Here is an 18177-nt window from a genome sequence, read left to right as displayed (position 1 = left end):
AGGTGACCATATGTGCATGGGTTTATCTCTGGACTTTCTATCCTGTTCCATTGATCTATATTTCTGTTTTTGTGCCAGTACCATACTGTCTTGATTACTGTAGCTTTGTAATATAGGCTGAAGTCAGGGAGCCTGATTCCTTCAGCTCTGTTTTTCTTTCTTAAGATTGCTTTGGCTATTCGGGGTCTTTTGTGTTTCCATACAAATTGTATATGGATACAATTATCAATATGTGTGTTCCTATTACCATTTTCTTATTTGCTTTGTGTTTGTTTTTGTAGGTCCTTTTCTTCTCTTGTGTTTCCCACGTAAAGATGTTCCTTTAGCGTTTGTTGTAGAGCTGGTTTTGTGGTGCTGAATTCTCTTAGCTTTTTCTTGTCTGTAAAGCTTGTGATTTCTCTGTCAAATCTCAATGAGATCCTTGCTGGGTAGAGTAATCTTGGTTGTAGGTTTTTCCATTTCATCACTTTAAATATGTCCTGCCACTCCCTTCTGGCTTGCAGAGTTTCTGCTGAAAGATCAGCTGTTAACCTTATGGGGGTTCCCTTGTATGTTATTTGTTACTTTTCCCTTGCTACTTTTAATATTTTTTCTTTGTATTTAATTTTTGACAGTTTGATTAATATGTGTCTCAGCATATTTCTCTTTGAGTTTATCCTGCCTGGGACTCTCTGTGCCTCCTGGACTTGATTGACTATTTCCTTTCCTATGTTAGGGAAGTTTTTGACTATAATCTCTTCAAATATTTTCTCAGACCCTTTCTTTTTCTTTTCTTTTTCTGGGACCCCTATAATTTGAATGTTGGTGTGTTTAATGTTGTCCCAGAGGTCTCTGAGACTGTCCTCAATTCTTTTCATTCTTTTTTCTTTATTCTGTTCCCTGGCAGTTATTTTCACCATTTTATCTTCCAGCTAACTTATCCGTTCTTCTGCCTCAGTTATTCTACTATTGGTTCCTTCTAGAGTATTTTTAATTCCAGTTATTGTGTTGTTCATCACTATTTGTTTGCTCTTTAGTTCTTCTAGATTCTTGTTAAACGTTTCTTGTATTTTCTCCATTCTGTTTCTGAGATTTTGGTTCATCTTTACTATCATTACTCTGAATTCTTTTTCAGGTAGATTGCCTATTTCATCTTCATTTATTTGGTCTTGTAGGTTTTACCTTGCTCCTTCCTCTGTAACATATTTTTTTGCCATTTCATTTTTTTTTTGATGGGTGGGGCTATATTCCTGTCTAACTGGTGGTTGTTTGGCCTGAGGCATCCCACACTGGAGTTTGCAGGCAGTTGGGTAGAGCTAGGTGTTGGTGCCAAGATGAGGACCTCCAGGAGGCCTCACTCCGATTAATATTCCCTGGGGTCTGAGGTTCTCTGTTAGTTCAGTGGTTTGGACTTGGAGCTCCCACCACAGGAGCTTGGGCCTGACCTCTGGCCTGGGAACCAAGATCCCACAGGCCGTGTGGCACAGCAAAAAAAAAAAAAAAGAAAGACAAAGACAAAAAGGAACAGTACAATAGCAAAGAATAAATAACAAAATAAAATTAGAAAGGTAAAAAGTATATTAGAAAAATAAAAATATAATTGAAACAACTGCAACAAGGTAAAAGAAAACCAACAGAAAAAAGAAAAAAAAGGGGTGGGGGAACAAGCCAAAAGGAGCAGAACAATAAAGAAGTATTAAGAATAAAATAAAATTAGAAAAATAAAAGATTTATTAGAAAAAAAATATATAAATGAATCAACAGTAAGGTAATACAGAACCCCAATCTAAAAGAGGAAAAAAGAAAAGAAAACAAAGCCTTGGTTATGGGGGTGGAGTTTAGGCGGGGGTGGAATTTAGGGGAGTCATTTAGGGTGGGGCCTAGACTCAGGACCCACGCAGCCAGAAAAGACCTTGGGGTCGGGGCCTAGGTGAGGTGATGTTCAAGCCTGGGAGAAAGAGTAGCAAACAAGAAGTAAAATGAGTTTATTTATTCCTTCAAAAATACTTAAATCATCTTCAGTATTCCCATTTACATGCTGGAGCTAAAACTCCAGTGGGAGAGATAAATCTGTAATTATTACAGTACAATGGGAGAAATGAAAGGGCCATGGAAGAAGTATTGCATAAAATAAATTATAACACAAAATTTTTGTTGATGGGCTCAGTTTCTCAATGCCAAATATCTAACACCTTCTCATTTGTTTATCTTTTTTTTTTTTTTTTTTATGGTACGTGGACCTCTCACTGTTGTGGCCTCTCCTGTTGCGGAGCACAGGCTCCGGACGTGCAGGCTCAGTGGCCATGGCTCACGGGCCTAGCCGCTCCGTGGCATGTGGGATCTTCCTGGACCGGGGCACGAACCTGTGTCCCCTGCATCGGCAGGTGGACTCTCAACCACTGTGCCACCAGGGAAGCCCCTCATTTGTTTATCTTGAAGTGGATACCAGGTATTATCTTACATTATTATTTTTCATTGAGGCACTTTTGTGTCTTCATACTATTTAGCCCACATTTTGGCATAGGATTCCTTGATTTTCTCAAGTGTGTATTCTTTCTTAGCCACATTTTGCCCACTGAAGTTGTTGTAAACTCCCATTTTCAATTTTATGCTCCTAGAATTATGGGTTTGGGACATGGGAGGACTGAAGGAGGTCCTCCAACACTGTCTCCTGGACTCCCCTTGTGTCACTATGGCAAATCTTGATGGAGCACCACGTCATACTCCTGGACTTCCAAATACTGTTCATTTCCCCATTAGCTTGTAGCCAACCCAGGGATAACTGATGGGCTAGGTACTATGCCCTATGATTACCTGGTTTTAAAAATAATTATTTCAGAAGATTTTGCTACAGCATTAAAAAGTAGAATTGGTTGGGTTTGAGTGCAGATAAGGTATGGTAACTGATGTGACTTATTTAGTAAAATATAATTAACACTTTTCACCTAATGCATCATGCTACTTTGTGTGTGCATTGTGTGTGTAAATTATCAAGATATAAACCACTGCTACTTCTTTACATTTCAGACGTGATGGCTGGCCTATTCTTGTGGTCAGTTTTGAAGAAGGAGATTTGCCTACCTATGCATTTATTCAAAAAGCATTTACTGAGTACCTACTATATTCAAGGTACCTTTAGATACATGGCAGATACAGAGGTGCCCTGCACCCAGGGGGTTGGCAGGTTCAAATGAATTGATAAGATAATATGATTATGTGAAAACTGCTTTATAAACGATGACATAAAAGCAAATATTTTAGTATTGTTACAAAAAACCAAAATCAGTCCATCTTTTCCTATTGCTTGTTTGGCACAGAAGTGAAATCTTTTCTGTTTTGTAACTTTATAAACCCTGGGCTTATGGAACAGCAGTAAATCTGGCTAAGACTTGTTTCATACTCTTAGATCTCAGAAGCTGTGGGGACTATGGTTGTGACAGGACCATTCATCTTGTCCTCTGTAAACCACAGAGTTGTAATCTTCACTCCAATTTGGGTAGAAGAGGAAGCTGAGACTCGTTTTGCCTTTTGAGTCATGCAGACATTGAATGGCTTGGATTTTCATCCTCACTGATTTCTTTTGCAAAATGCCCTTGCATGTCAGCTGTGGGCAGAGAAACCACGGTAGGACTCCCTCCCCTTGCAAAGCAAAGTGGAGTGTTATTGTCACAACAAATGCACCTTTTCTTTTCCTCTAGTTTTCATAAATGCCCAGGTGCATAAACAAATGTCCTAGGGCTATCTGTGGCTTGCTCAATGTTGTAATAATTTCTATATTTTCTTTGTTTGAGCTCTTCTTTTGTCTCCTCTTAATTCTGTTATCTGGCCTACCAAGGAAAGATGCTTATTCTTAAAATATAGATAAAGAAAAATAAGGCTCCATATATGGAAATCAGTGACAGCTCAACCTGTTTGGCCTTTGTTCACAACATAAGAATTGTATATCTTGGTTATGGTCTGTTAGTTTCTCTGAAATCTTGGTGCAAATTAGTAATGGCCTTAGTTGTATTTGGCATTGAAAACAGCAGAGCGTAATACACATTTTACTTTACAGAGTAGTTCCAGCTGGAGCTGACTGGAGCCACCTGACTTTTAAACAGTGTTTATTGCAAAGGTCACCTTACATCATTGCTCTGTTGTCCAAGGTTAATTGCCAATTTGCTTTTAAATATTATGCAAAAGTATTGGCTTAGTTGTAGAAAACTTAGTCTTGGAGAATTTGACTCTTTTAGGGATGAATAATTAATGTCCTGTAAAGTCACATGCCTGAAAGAGAATTCTAAAGTTCACCATGACCGTTCTTCTTCCTTCTAAGTGTATCCTATTTTAAAAAATTCCTGGAAACTGCTCTGTTAAAAAAGAAACAAAAATTTAACAGCAAACATGCTGGGAAAGTATTTACAGAAAATATGATAGACAAAATATTGTTAATTTTGCTAAAGAGCTTTATATAGATTTTTAAGAAAATTATTATTATTATTATTATTTTTTATAAATTTATTTATTTATTTATTTATAGCTGTGTTGGGTCTTCGTTTCTGTGTGAGGGCTTTCTCTAGTTGTGGCAAGTGGGGGCCATTCTTCATTGCAGCACGTGGGCCTCTCACTATCGCGGCCTCTCTTGTTGTGGAGCACAGGCTCCAGACGCGCAGGCTCAGTAGTTGTGCCTCACGGGCCCAGTTGCTCTGCGGCATGTGGGATCTTCCCAGACCAGGGCTCGAACCTGTGTCCCCTGCATTGGCAGGCAGATTCTCAACCACTGCACCACCAGGGAAGCTGAAAATTATTAAGAATACATTAGGTAAATGGATAAAAGATATGAACAAATATTCCACGAAAGGGAATTCACTTAATAAAAGTGAAAAATTGGTCTGTCTCGCAAGTGTCATAGTTATATAATAACAGATGCTTTTTCTTTATTTTTTGATCAAATTAGCATAGACTTGAGAAGATCATAATACTTGGTGAGAATATGGTGAGATAGGTACTATCTTACATTATTTTTGGATGCATAAATTGATAATTCTTTTGCTAAGTAAGTTGGAAAACTGTATGAAGTTCCTTAAGAATACTCATATTCTTCATTTTCAGTTTTTCAATTCCACTTCTAGGAATCTATTGGAAGGGTATAATGTTACATAAAGCATATAATGCACTAAAGCCAAAAATTAGAACCACAGTGAACATGTTCACAAATAGGAAATGAGTCAATAAATAATGTGTATATAATATTATGTCATCAGTGAATAATACTGTAATGTTAAATTGCAAGGTCTTTCATAAAATGACAAATATTATATATTCCACTTATATGAGGTACCTAAGGTAGTCAAATTCATAGAGACAGAAAATAAAATGGTGGTTGCTGGAACTTAATGGGGAGTTATTGTGTAGAGGGTATAGAGTTTGGGAAGATGAAAAAGTTCCGGAGACAGATAGAGATAATAGTTGCACAACAGTGTGAATGTACTTACTGTCACTGAATTGTACGCCTAAAAATGGTTAAAATGGTAAATTTTATGTTATGTATATTTTACCACAATTAAAAAATTACAAGATCTTTATAATAGTATGAGGAATATGCGTTATATGATTTTAGTTTAAAAAAAACTAGTATATGTGTTCTGCAAAAGACACTGTCAAGAGAAAGAGACGAGAAGCCATAGACTAGGAGAAAGTATTTGCAAAAAACGTGTGATAAAGGACTACTATCCAAAATATATAAAGAGCTCTTTGGGGCTTCCCTGGTGGTGCAGTGGTTAAGCATCCGTCTGCCAATGCAGGGGACATGGGTTCGAGCCATCGTCTGGGAAGATTCCACATGCTGTGGAGCAAGTAAGCCTGTGCACCACAACTACTGAGACTGCACTCTAGAGCCCATGAGCCACAACTACTGAGCCCACGCACCACAGCTACTGAAGCCCACACACCTAGAACCTGTGCTCCGCAACAAGAGAAGACACCGCAGTGAGAAGCCTGTGCAACACAACAAAGAGTAGCCCCCACTTGCCGCAGCTAGAGAAAGCTCACACGCAGCAACGAAGACCCAACGCAGCCAATAATAAATAAATTTAAAAAAATTTAAAACAGAAAAAAACCCAAAATATATAAAAAGCTCTTAAAACTGAACAATAAGAAAACAAAGCACTCAATTAAAAAATGGACCAAAGATCTGAATTGATACCTCACCACAGAAGAGATACAGATGGCAAATAAGCACGTGAAAAAATGCTCCATATCATATGTTGTTAGAGAATTGCAAAATAAAACAGCAGTGAGATACAACTACTCACCTAATAGCATGGCCAAAATCCAGAACACTGACAACACCAAATGCTGGTGAGCATATGAACCAACAAGAACTCTCAGTCTTTGCTGGTGAGAATGCAGAATGGTACAGCCACTTTGGAAGATAGTTGGTCGTTTCTTCCAAAGCTAAACATATTCTTACCTATAATCCAGCATGGTTGTCCAAACTTAGTCCAATTTTATTCTTTTGCATGTAGATATACAGTTTTCCCAAAAACATTTATTGAAGAGATTATCCTATACCCATTGAGTATTCTTGGCTCCATTTTTAAAGTATTACTTGACTGTATACTGTTGAGGAGGAAGGAATTTTCTTCTACCCTTCTAGGTTTTTCCAACTGTTCTAAGAACTAAGTTGACATGAGATAGATTAACAGGAGAAAATCAATCAAAATTTTGGTAACATGTATACATGGGAGAGACCCAAGAAGACTGAGTAACTTTCCAAAATGGCCAAAATCCTCACCTTAAATACCATCTTTAGCTAAAGTCAAAAGAGGATGTTGGAGATATTGGTTTGGGACTTCAAAGGGGAGGAAGGCAATTCACATGGAGATGGAAAAGCAAATGTTTGGTAAACAAGTGTTTGCTGGGCCAGGTAAAGACAATGGGACACACAGAAATTTTAACAAACTTTGCTAGGTTTCTTCCTATCTACCACACCTAGCTCATACTATAGTCATCTATGGTGATATGTCCCTTCCTAGAACATGTTCTCTATCTAAATTCTTTTAGGCATTTAAGGGGAAGGTCAGAGGTTCTTCCTGAGTCTTTTGGGCCTTGATTGTTTTCAACTTGAAGTAATCTACATGCTAAAGACATACATTTTGGGGTGGCACATTTTGTTCCCCTACAATATGCATGAGTTTATCTCTGGGCTCTTGATTGTGTTCAATTGGTCTATGTGTCTGTTTTAATGACAGTACCATACTGTTTTGATTACTGTATCTTTGTAGTGTACTTTGAAACCAGGAATTGTGATACTTCCAGCTTTGTTCTTTCTCAAGATTGCTTTGGCTATTTGGAGTCTGGTGATTCCACACAAATTTTAGAATTCTTTTTAAAATTTAACTTTTTAATTTTTTTCTATTCTGCATGATGCCTTTTCATATTTTTGATTTTCAAAAGCTGTGCAGAAGCTTTTTAATTTGATACAGTCCTAGGAATCCCCCATACTTTTATGAGTTTTATATCCAGGAATTCCACCAGCTATTTAGAGTAAAAAGCCAAGAAAAATCTTCATGTTTCTGCTAGGGGCAGGAGAAAAGCAACCATTTTGAAATACACCTAGAGCAGTCCCCTTAACAAAGGCCTACTTAGCGACAGAAAAGATTACCAGAGCTTAATCTGAAGTGGAGGAAGGAAAATCGCCCAATTCCAATCTCCTCCAGTCTTTCTGTCTCACCTAAGGGGAAAAAATAAGGTCACAGCCCAGAAACACAGGCTCACTAAAAGACTGACACTTAATCATAGGATTATAGAATGGTTCCCCTCTGCTATAACTGAAGACTTCAACACTCTTCTTTCAAAAATTGATAGATCAAAAGGCAGAAAAATCAGTAAGAATATCACTGAACTGAACAGGGCCACCAATCATCTTGATCTAATATTGACATTTATAGAGTACTTCATCCAACAACAGCAGAATACACATTCTTCTCAAGTTCACATGGAACATTCATCAAAATAGACCACATTCTGGACCAGAAAAAACACCTGAACAAACTTAAAAATAATAGAAATCATACAAAGTATGTTAGTATATTCCTCAGACTACAATGCAATGAAACCAGAAATAAAAAACAGAAAGATAGCTGAAAATTTCCAAAATATTTGGAGATTAAACAGCACGCTACTAAATAATACGTGTCAAGGAAGAAGTCTTAAGAAATTAGAAGCTCTGTTGGTTTATCTTTCACATTTAAGTTTATAATCCATCTCAAATTGACTTTATGTACAATGTGAGACAGAGGTCAAATTTTGCTTTTTTCCATATGGATATCTGTGAAGTACACACAAGACAACATAAGGCTAAGGCCTGACTGATTTGGTCATAAAGATACAATGAACAACTTTTAGATTCAGATAGTTTATTACTACATAGACAGTGAAAGGATAAAAGCTTGCCATGGTCCCTCTACAACACACTAAAAAATGACAAATCAAAACAAAAAGGGCCAGACAACTACAGTGAGATTTGTGGGCTACTGCATTATGGAGAAGCCAAAGATCATGACCTTTGGAATCACACAGATCTGGATATGAAGGCAGTTTTGATTACTGACTAACCATGTGATAATCAGTGAGATCTTAGAGTCTTCATTTTCCATCTATAAAATGGAAAAAATAACTATCACTATTATTAAATGAAAGAATGCATATGGGTGGTATCCAGAAAAATGTATTTTATAGAATACACATTCAGAAAATGTGCAGAGGTGGTGGTTGGGGTGCCTTTTTCCCAGGATTGATAACTCACTAGGGTCCTCAGTTTTCTTAAGCATCCGGGTAGACTAGCAAAAGAGAAATTCAAGTACTTGTTAAGGAACATAACCCAAAACTCTGTGCTGCCTAATACTTATCAAATATCTGTTGGATAAAATAATATTTATGCGGTATTGCCTGAAGAGTATGCAAGCCATCTGTTCCTCCATGTCTTAGGTTAGGTTGGCTGGGAAACAGACTCTGAAATGGAAATTTGTGTGCAGAAAAGTTATTGAGGAATATCCCCAGAAGCACCATGGCCAGGGAGTGAGGAAACAGGAATAAGCAAAGCAACTTAACTGTGACTAAGTTTTTTTCCCTTGGGTTAGTGAGATTATCAGAGAGTTGCAAAACAGGAAACTGTGATTTTGGCCTCACTCATCCATTAATTCATTCAACAAATATTTCCTGAGTACTTACTATGCACTTTATGTTAGATTCTGGCAATGGTGAACAAAATAAAGTCTCTGACATGATGGAGTTTGTAATCTCATAATGAGAGAAAGACATTTGAACAATTAACTGCAATATAGTGTCAATATTCATGGTTTTTAAAAAGTAGATAGGCTGTTTCTAAAGTTACTAGTTAAAATGTATTGTGTGAATCTAGTTAAGTTATGAAAAAACAAGGTAATAAGTGATAGTGGGGAAACTAACCCTGACAGATACTTAAAACATATTATAAAACTATGCTAATTAATACCATTGGCACTGGTGAATGAATTTAACCAAGGACTCAGAAATCAATCCAAATACATGGGTAGTATATGAAAAAGGGAGCTTTAAAATAAATAGGATGAAAAGTAGTTTACTTGTTGAATGAATGGATGAATAGCTTTAAGGTAATTGGTTAGTTATTTGGGGAAAAAAATCTGGATATGAATTCACTTTTTATACCAAAATAAATTCTAAATGGATTTACTATTTAAAAGTACAAAAGAGACAAAAACATGGAAGAATTTTTTTAAATGAGTGAAATGGAGAATGGTCTTTTAAAGCAATATCCCAAATAAAAAACCCACAATGTAAAAAGTTGTTAGATCTGACTATATGTTAATTAAAAATAGCTGCTCTGTAAAAGATACCATAAACAAAGTCAAAAGAAAAATTCATTGGTTGAGGAAAATAGATTTTCAAAAGATTAACAATGGCTAATTTTCCTAGTATATAGAAAGCCCTTAAAATTTTTTTTACTTAGTTTTTTAAATATTTATTTTTATTTATTTATCTATTTATTTATTTATGGGTGCATTGGGTCTTAGTTGCGGTATATGGGATATTTCGTCACAGCATGCGGGCTTCTGTCTAGTTGTGGTGTGTGGGTTTTCTCTCTCTAACTGTAGCACATGGGCTCCAGAGTGCATGGGCTCTGTAGTTTGTGGCACACAGGCTCTCTAGTTGAGGTGCGCAGGCTCAGTTGTTGTGGCGCATTGGCTTAGTTGCCCCTCAGCATGTGGGATCTTAGTTCCCCGACCAGGGGTTGAACCCACGTTCCCTGCATTGGAAGGCAGATTCTTTACCACTGGACCACCAGGGAATTCCCTAGAAAGCCCTTAAAAATTAACAGAAAATATCGTCAAACCAATAAGCCATGTTCACACACATGTAAACCAGAGGAAAAGAAAAAAAATTGACTTTTAAAGATATGAGGAGATAAATGAAATACTGTTTCATTGAGACAATGAAACAAACATTGACTAAATAAATAAATCATAATAATATCTAATTTGGGGGTAAAAATATCAATCAGTAAGGGTAGAATGAGAAGGTCTAACATCTGTCTAATTGGAGTTCCAGAAAGGAAGAATAGAAAGAATGGGAGAGACACATTATTCAAAGAGATTCTGTCTAATGATTTTCCAGAATTGTTAAAAGACATAAATCTTCAGACGAAGAATACACAGTGAATCTCAAGCAGAACTTTCAAAAAGTAATTCACAATTGGATGTGTCTTGCTGCAATCATAGAACACTAAAGATAAAAAGAAGTTTATAAAGGGCAAGCAGAAAGAAAAGACAATTTACTTACAGATGGTATGACACACACTTAGAGCAGACTTCTCCTCACTGACATGGAAACCAGAAGACAGTGGAGTCATATATTCAGACTGCTGAGATAAAATAACTGTCAACCTCAGCTATCATTAAATAAATACAGTTTCTGACAAATATAAACAGGTAATTTTTACCTTCATCATATACTAAAGGTACTTCTAAAAGAATGTGCTTCAGAATCAAGGAAAATATTCTCCAAAGGAAGGTATGAGATGCAACAAGGAATTGTGAGCTAATAAATGAAATTGAATAAAATTGTAGATAGGAATAATGTGTAAGATGGGAGGAGGGTGATCCTAATTCAAATGTTCCTGGTTAAATAGAGCATAGTGTTCAAAAGCCTGGAATATAGAACCAGACTGTCTGGGTTTAAATCCCAGTCTCAGGATTTATTATCTGTGTAACCTGGGGCAAATTACTCAACCTCTTGGGCCTTAATTGACTTGTCATAAGTAAAGTGCTATGAACAGTGCCTAACAAATAGCAAGCACCCAACAAACATTAATTTTTATGATTATAAAGGTCCTGAAATTGTTTAGAGAAAAGTTGACACACTGATTATCTTTAGACATTAACAAAGTATGTGAGTTAAAATTTTAAGAATAACTTCTAAAGGTATAGAAATAATGGTATGCTTTTCTCATCACAGCAAAAGGGGGGAAAAACCCTAGTTAATCCAAAATGAGACAGTAAAAGCAATGAAAAATGAAGCTTATAAAAATAAAACATGTAGAAAGTACAAAATAATGTGGTAGACATTTATGTAAGAAAAAAGAGATATAATAGAAAATAAATGTGAATTGGTTCCTTTGTGCAAAAGTAGTATAGAAAGGGTAAAGCAAAATTTAAAGAGGTTGGTAGGAAAGGGGCGCCAATAGTAGGGGGAGGGATGGGAATAGAATAGTAGGCATGTGGAGGCAGTGATACTTCTCTGAGTATACATTTTTAATAGCTCTATTAGAACTGTAGTAATGTTTTACATACTCTCAAAAATAAATAAACAAAACCAATCAGGATGTCAACAGGAATCCAAAATAGAATACATTTACAGATAATAAGGTAAGTTACAGGTAATAATTGAATATGACCATATTGAAAGGGATGGGGAAGAAAAGAGCTAATGTAAGAAACTTTGGAATGCAGTACTTTGACTGGATACTGTAAAGAACTGTAGGCAATACTGTAATTTAGTTAGTAAATTTGTTTTTCATGGGGTATGGGTAAGCAATTCTGAAACTACATTTTATGTGTACTAGAATAGAACAAATAAATATAATGTAGATAATGAGAGTAAGGTTTTTCCTCACTGTTGGAGGAAGAAGGTATAAATAAGGAAAGGGGGAAGGTGAAAGTGAACATTAACCCTATGATGTTGGATTGGAATCAGAGGTAGCAGTATGAACTCATTTATAGATAGATAGATAGGGGTTGGTATACATACATAGTGCAGTAATTTGACCCAACCATTTGAGTAACTGATAATTAAAACTGAGAAAACTGGTTAAGTACATGAGCTTTTATAATTGATAACATTAGGTCTAATAATCAAATATGGGACCATATATTCAATGATTACAGAATGCACATTTTTCTCAAGCACATATAGAAGGTTGTGGGAAATTGAATATCTAGTAAGTCTCAAAATTTTCAAAGAATTGGTAAAATACCAATCGCATTCTCTGACCATAATGCACTTAAGTTAGAAAACAACTGCAAAAAATAACCAACTCTGTTCATGGGAGTATAAGTTGGTCCAATCATTTTAGAAAACTGGCCATATCAATTAAAGTTGAATGTACACCTAAGCTATGACCCATCAACTCCTTTCCTCTAACAGAAATGCATACATATGTTCAACAAAAAATATGTACTAGGATGATCACAGCAGAACTATTCATAATAACCCAAAACTGGAAACTAACCAAATGCCCATCAGCAGTAGAATGGATAAAAATATTAACAGTTTTTGTTTTTCTGAAGGTAAACAGTTTGATCAGAAACTTAATATGAAGTATCCAGGAAAACCCTAGGGGAATAAAAGAGCGATGGTGAGAATATAGTTGGTCCTACCCAGTATTAAAACATATTATAAATCTTTATAATTGACACATGAATAAACAGATTAATGGATGGTCACAAAATAGAAAGTCCCAAAATATATCCAAGTATGTAAGGAAATGTAATATATGAAAAAGCTAGTATTTCAAATCAGTCAGGAAAAGATGTATTTTTTAATAAATGGTGTTTGGACAACTGGCTAGCAATTTTGATGAGTAAACTTAGAATCCTATCTCATAGCACACACTAGTAAAAGTTCGCAGTGGTCTAATATGTAAATGTAAGAACCAAAACCATACAAGTGCCATGTGTGTATGTATTATGGTATTATATATATATGGTTTTGTTTTTAGATATTATATATGTCTGTATGGAGAGAGACAGAGAGAGAGAGAGAGGAAAGAGAGAGAGAAGAGAAATTCTTCTCTATATGTCACCCAGGAGGTTCCAGCTAAAAGATGTTACTCACCATCCAACTCTACAAAGATTGAGTCATCAGCGACTGCAGTCAGTTGCTGACCTTCAACACACCCTGAAAGGAACTCACGGCAGAGATCAGGAATGAGGCACTCTGTGCTCTGGGAAAACTGGCAGAACAGGCTTTCAGATAGTTAGGTATTTTCAGGAGAAAATTTTATGAACCCAATTTCTTGCATCTTCTCATATTTACAAAAGCACTAAAATCATTTACTAAGATATCTGTGCCTCGTGACTAACAGTAACCTTCTACCAAGAAGTGTGTTTGATTGCATGTATCCCTTCTCCAAAATCACATATGTGCTGACCTCCACCCTTACCTCTTTGGAGCAGCTTCCTCAGAGCTATCTGAGAGGCTGTCTTCTGGGCTATAGTCCTCAGTGAGTCCCCAATAAAACTGAAACTCATAATAAAAAGAAATTGTGGCACATTCATACAATGAAGTACTCTACAGCAAGGACAATTAACAAACTATAGTTACATACAACAATATGGATCTCACAAATATAAGGTTGAATGAAAGAAGTCTGACAAAACAGCTTACAAATTGTATGATTTCATTTATATTAAATACAAAAGCAGATAGATCTGTGCTGTTAGAAGTCAGGATAGTGTTTTGTCTTAGAGGGGGTAGTGAGTGGAAGGAAACATGGTGGCTTCTGGGTTACTGGCAAAGTTCTGTTTCTGGATTTTGGTGTTGGTGACATGGCTGTATTTAGTTTGTAAAAATTAATTGAGCTGTGCATTTATAATATGTCCTTTGTGTATGCATATTATTCTTCAATGAAAAGTTAAAATTAAAGCCATATGACCCTCATATATTTGGAAATTTAAAAGTATTTACTAAGTAATTCATGAATAAGAGTATAGTCAAAATGTAAATTTGTAAATGCTTAGAACTACTATAAAGAAAATGCTAAATCAAAATTCATGAAATGTAAAAAAGCAGAGGAAATGTCTATTTTTGAATGTTTACATTATAAAGGGGTGGAGGCTGAACATTAATGAGCTAAGCAGCCAACTTAAGATAGCAAAAGATCAGCAAAATAAACCCAAAGAAAATAGAAGGAAAGAAGTAAAGATAAGAGCAGACATTAATGAATAGAAAAAATAAAGATAAAATAGAGAGGATCAACAAAGCCAGAAGTTGGTTCTTTGAAGAGACTAATAAAATAGACAAAACCTTGGCAAGACTGAGGATGAGGAAAAAGAGAAAAGTATAAATAAGGAATGTTAATGATGAAAAAGATATATAGTGCACATTCAGCAGAAATTAAAAAGATGATAAGAGAAAGCTATGAATGACTTTATGCCTATAAATTTGCAAGTGTAGATAAAATAGACTATTTCCTAGAAACTTATAACTTGCCAATACTGATTTAAGAAGCAATAGAAATCCTGAAGAATACATAAGAAATAGTATAATGCCCTGCCCCCCACTGCATGCAGAGTGCAGTCCCTGCAGGCTCCCACTGTGAGCATGCAACTTGATGTGTAGCCTTAAAGTCTGTCTGGATACCAGTCTGATACCTGTAAAACTCAGGCATTGATATGACCTGTGATGACGAGGTCCAGATAGGTGATAGGTTGGATTTTGGACTAAGATGGTGACATGGGTGACTACTGAATTCCCCTCCTCCCACTGATATACGGAATATAGAGCTACACATGGAGCAACCCTCTGAGAGAAATCCGGAAACTAGTTGAGTGACTACTACACATCAGTGACTGAGAAAATATCCACATTGAAATGGGTAGGACAGGCTGAGACATACTCTCATTATAAACCTCACCCAGCACAATGCCATACAATAAGGAGGGAACCCCCAATTCCTAGCTTCTCCCTGAGGAGCAAATGGTTTGGACCACACATCTAGTAACCTTAACTTTTATGGCTGCTAACTGAGGGATGACCATCCAAATTGCCTAGCTCTGATAGCCATTGAGGCTTATATTCACAAGTCCCACAGGACTATAGCAAAGAAGCAGTTTTGAAATGGGAATAGGAGCACCTCTACCCTGCCCATCCCCCACCCCAGCCTGTGGCTGTATAACTGGGTTTAGTGTGGAGGAAGCAGGCAAAAGTGCACATCTCCCAGTTTCTCCCCAAAAAGGGTTTGTGTACTTTACCAGTTGCTGCCTGAGGGTCTGTCTTCTAATTGGCCTGCATCTAGATACTGACTGTGATCCTCCCCTTTGGGGCACTGGTGGGTCTTGGCACACTCTCAACTACAGGGAGCCACTAAGAACAAAGATAGTAGATTAAAGAATCACAACAGTTTGAGAGGCAATCAAGAGCTTGGCCTGGGCTGATTGATGATGTTTGTTTCTTATACAAGACCAGTCTGTCAAGACTAGAGGAAGTGGTTGTTTTATCTAATGTGCAGAAACCAACATAGAGAGTCAAAGAAAATGAAGAAGCAAGAGAATATACTCCAAACAAAAGAAGAAAATAAATCTCCAAAAATCAGTCTTAATGAAATGAAGATAAGTGATTTACCCAATAGAGATTTTAAAATGACAGTCATAATGATACTTACCAAGGTCAGGAGAGCAATGCATGAATAAAATGAGAATTTCAACGAAGAGCTTGAAAATATATATAGTACCAAACAGAAATCATGTAGCCGAAGAATACAATAGCCGAATTTTAAAATTCAATAGAGAGATTCAACAGCAGACCAGATCAAGCAGAAGAAAGAATTAGTGTACTCAAAGGCAGGGCAGTAAAATTTACTCAATCAGAGAAGAAAAAAGAGAAAGAAAGAAAAGAAAGAGAGAAAGAGTAAAGAGTAAAGATAGGGATTATAGGACAACACCAAGTGGATCAACATATGCATTATAGGGGTTTCAGAAGAGAAAAAGAGAAAGGGGCAGAAAACTTATTTAAAGAAATAATGGCTGAAAACTTTCCTAACTTGGGGAAGGAAACAGACATACAGATTCAGGAAGCCCAGAGAGTTCCAAATAAGAGGAACCCAAGAGACCTACACTGAGACCCATTACAATTAAATTGTCAAAAATTAAGACAAAGAGAAAATCTTAAACACAGTGAGAGTAAAGCAACTTGTTGCATACAAAGGAACCCCCATAAGACTATCAGTGGATTTTTCAGCAGAAACTTGCTGAAAGTTTTCTGAAGGTCAGAAGGGAGTGGGATGGTATATTCAAAGTACTGAAAGAAAAACAACTGCCAACCAAGAATATTCTGTCTGACTAAGATGTCCTTCAGAATTGAAGGAGAGATAAAGAATTTCCCAGACAAACAAAAGCTGAAGGAATTCATAAGCATTAGACCAGACTTTCAAGGAGTGTTAAAGGGAGTTCTTCAAGGTGAAATGAAAGGACACTAACTAGTAACAGGAAAACATATAAAAGTATAAAACTCATTGGCAAAGGTAAATGTAAATTCAGAACATGCTAATATTTTAAGGGTGGTGAATAAATTACTTAGAACTCTAGAATAAGTGTTAAAAGACAAAAGTATTTAAAATAACTAATTAAAATTTGTAAATGGATACACAGTATAAAAAGATGTAAACTATGACATCAAAAACATTAAGTATGGGAGAGAGGAGTGTAAAAATGTAGAGTTTTGTATGTGCTCAGAGTTAGCTAATCATTATCAGATTAATAAAGACTGTGATAACTATAAGATGTTTTATATAAGCCGCATGGTAACCACAAAGCAATAACCTACAGTAGATACACAAAAGATAAAGTGAAAGGAATCCAAGAATACCATTACAGAAAATTATCAAATCACAAAAGGAAGAAAGTGAGAGAGCAAGAAAGGAACAAAGAAGCTATAAAACAGCCAGAAAACAACAAAATGGCAATAGTAAGTCCATACTTATCAATCATTACTCTCAGTGTAAATAGACTGAATTCTCCAATCCAAAGACACAGAATGGGGCTTCCCTCGTGGCTCAGTGGTTAAGAATCTGCCTGCTAATGCAGGGGACACAGGTTCGATCCCTGGGCTGGGAAGATCCCACATGCCGCAGAACAACTAAGCCTGTGCACCACAACTACTGAGTCTGTGCTCTAGAGCCTGTGATCCATAGCTACTGAGCCCACATGCCACAACTAGTGAAGCCTGCGTGCCTATAGCCCTTGCTCCACAACAGAAGAAGCCACCGCAATGAGAAGCCCGTGCACCACAATGAAGAGTTGCCCCCGCTTGCTGCAACTAGAGAAAGCCCATGCATAGCAATGAAGACCCAATGCAGCCAAAAGTGAAAAAAAAAAAAGACACAGAATGGCTGAATGGATAAAACAAAAACAAAAACAAAACAAGACCTGACTATATGCTACCTACAAGAGACTCACTTCAGCTTTAAGAACACACATAGTTTGAAAATGAAGGTATAAAAAGATATTCCATGAAAAGAGAGACCAAAAGAAAGCTGGGGTAGCTATAATTATATCAGACAAAATAGACTGTAAGCCAAAAACTGGAACAAAAGAAAAGGTCATTATTTATTTATAAAAGTGTCAATTCACCAAGAGGATATAACAGTTGTCAATATTTTTGTACTCAGTATTGGAGCACATAAGTATATAAAGCAAATATTAACAGATCGGAAGGGAGAAATAGGCAGCAATACAATAATGGAAGGGGACCTCCACACCCCAATTTCTACATTGGATAGATCATCCAGAAAAATCAATAAGGAATTGGACTTAAACTATGCATTAGATCAGATGGACCTAGCAGACACATACAGAACCTCCCATCCAACAGCTGCAGAATGTACATTCTTCTCAAGCACACATGGAACATTCTCCAGGATAGATCACATGTTAGACCACA

Source organism: Hyperoodon ampullatus (genome assembly GCF_949752795.1).
Source record: "Hyperoodon ampullatus genome assembly, chromosome: 3".
NCBI classification, from domain to species: domain Eukaryota; kingdom Metazoa; phylum Chordata; class Mammalia; order Artiodactyla; family Ziphiidae; genus Hyperoodon; species Hyperoodon ampullatus.
Note: the sequence above shows the minus strand (reverse complement) of the source record.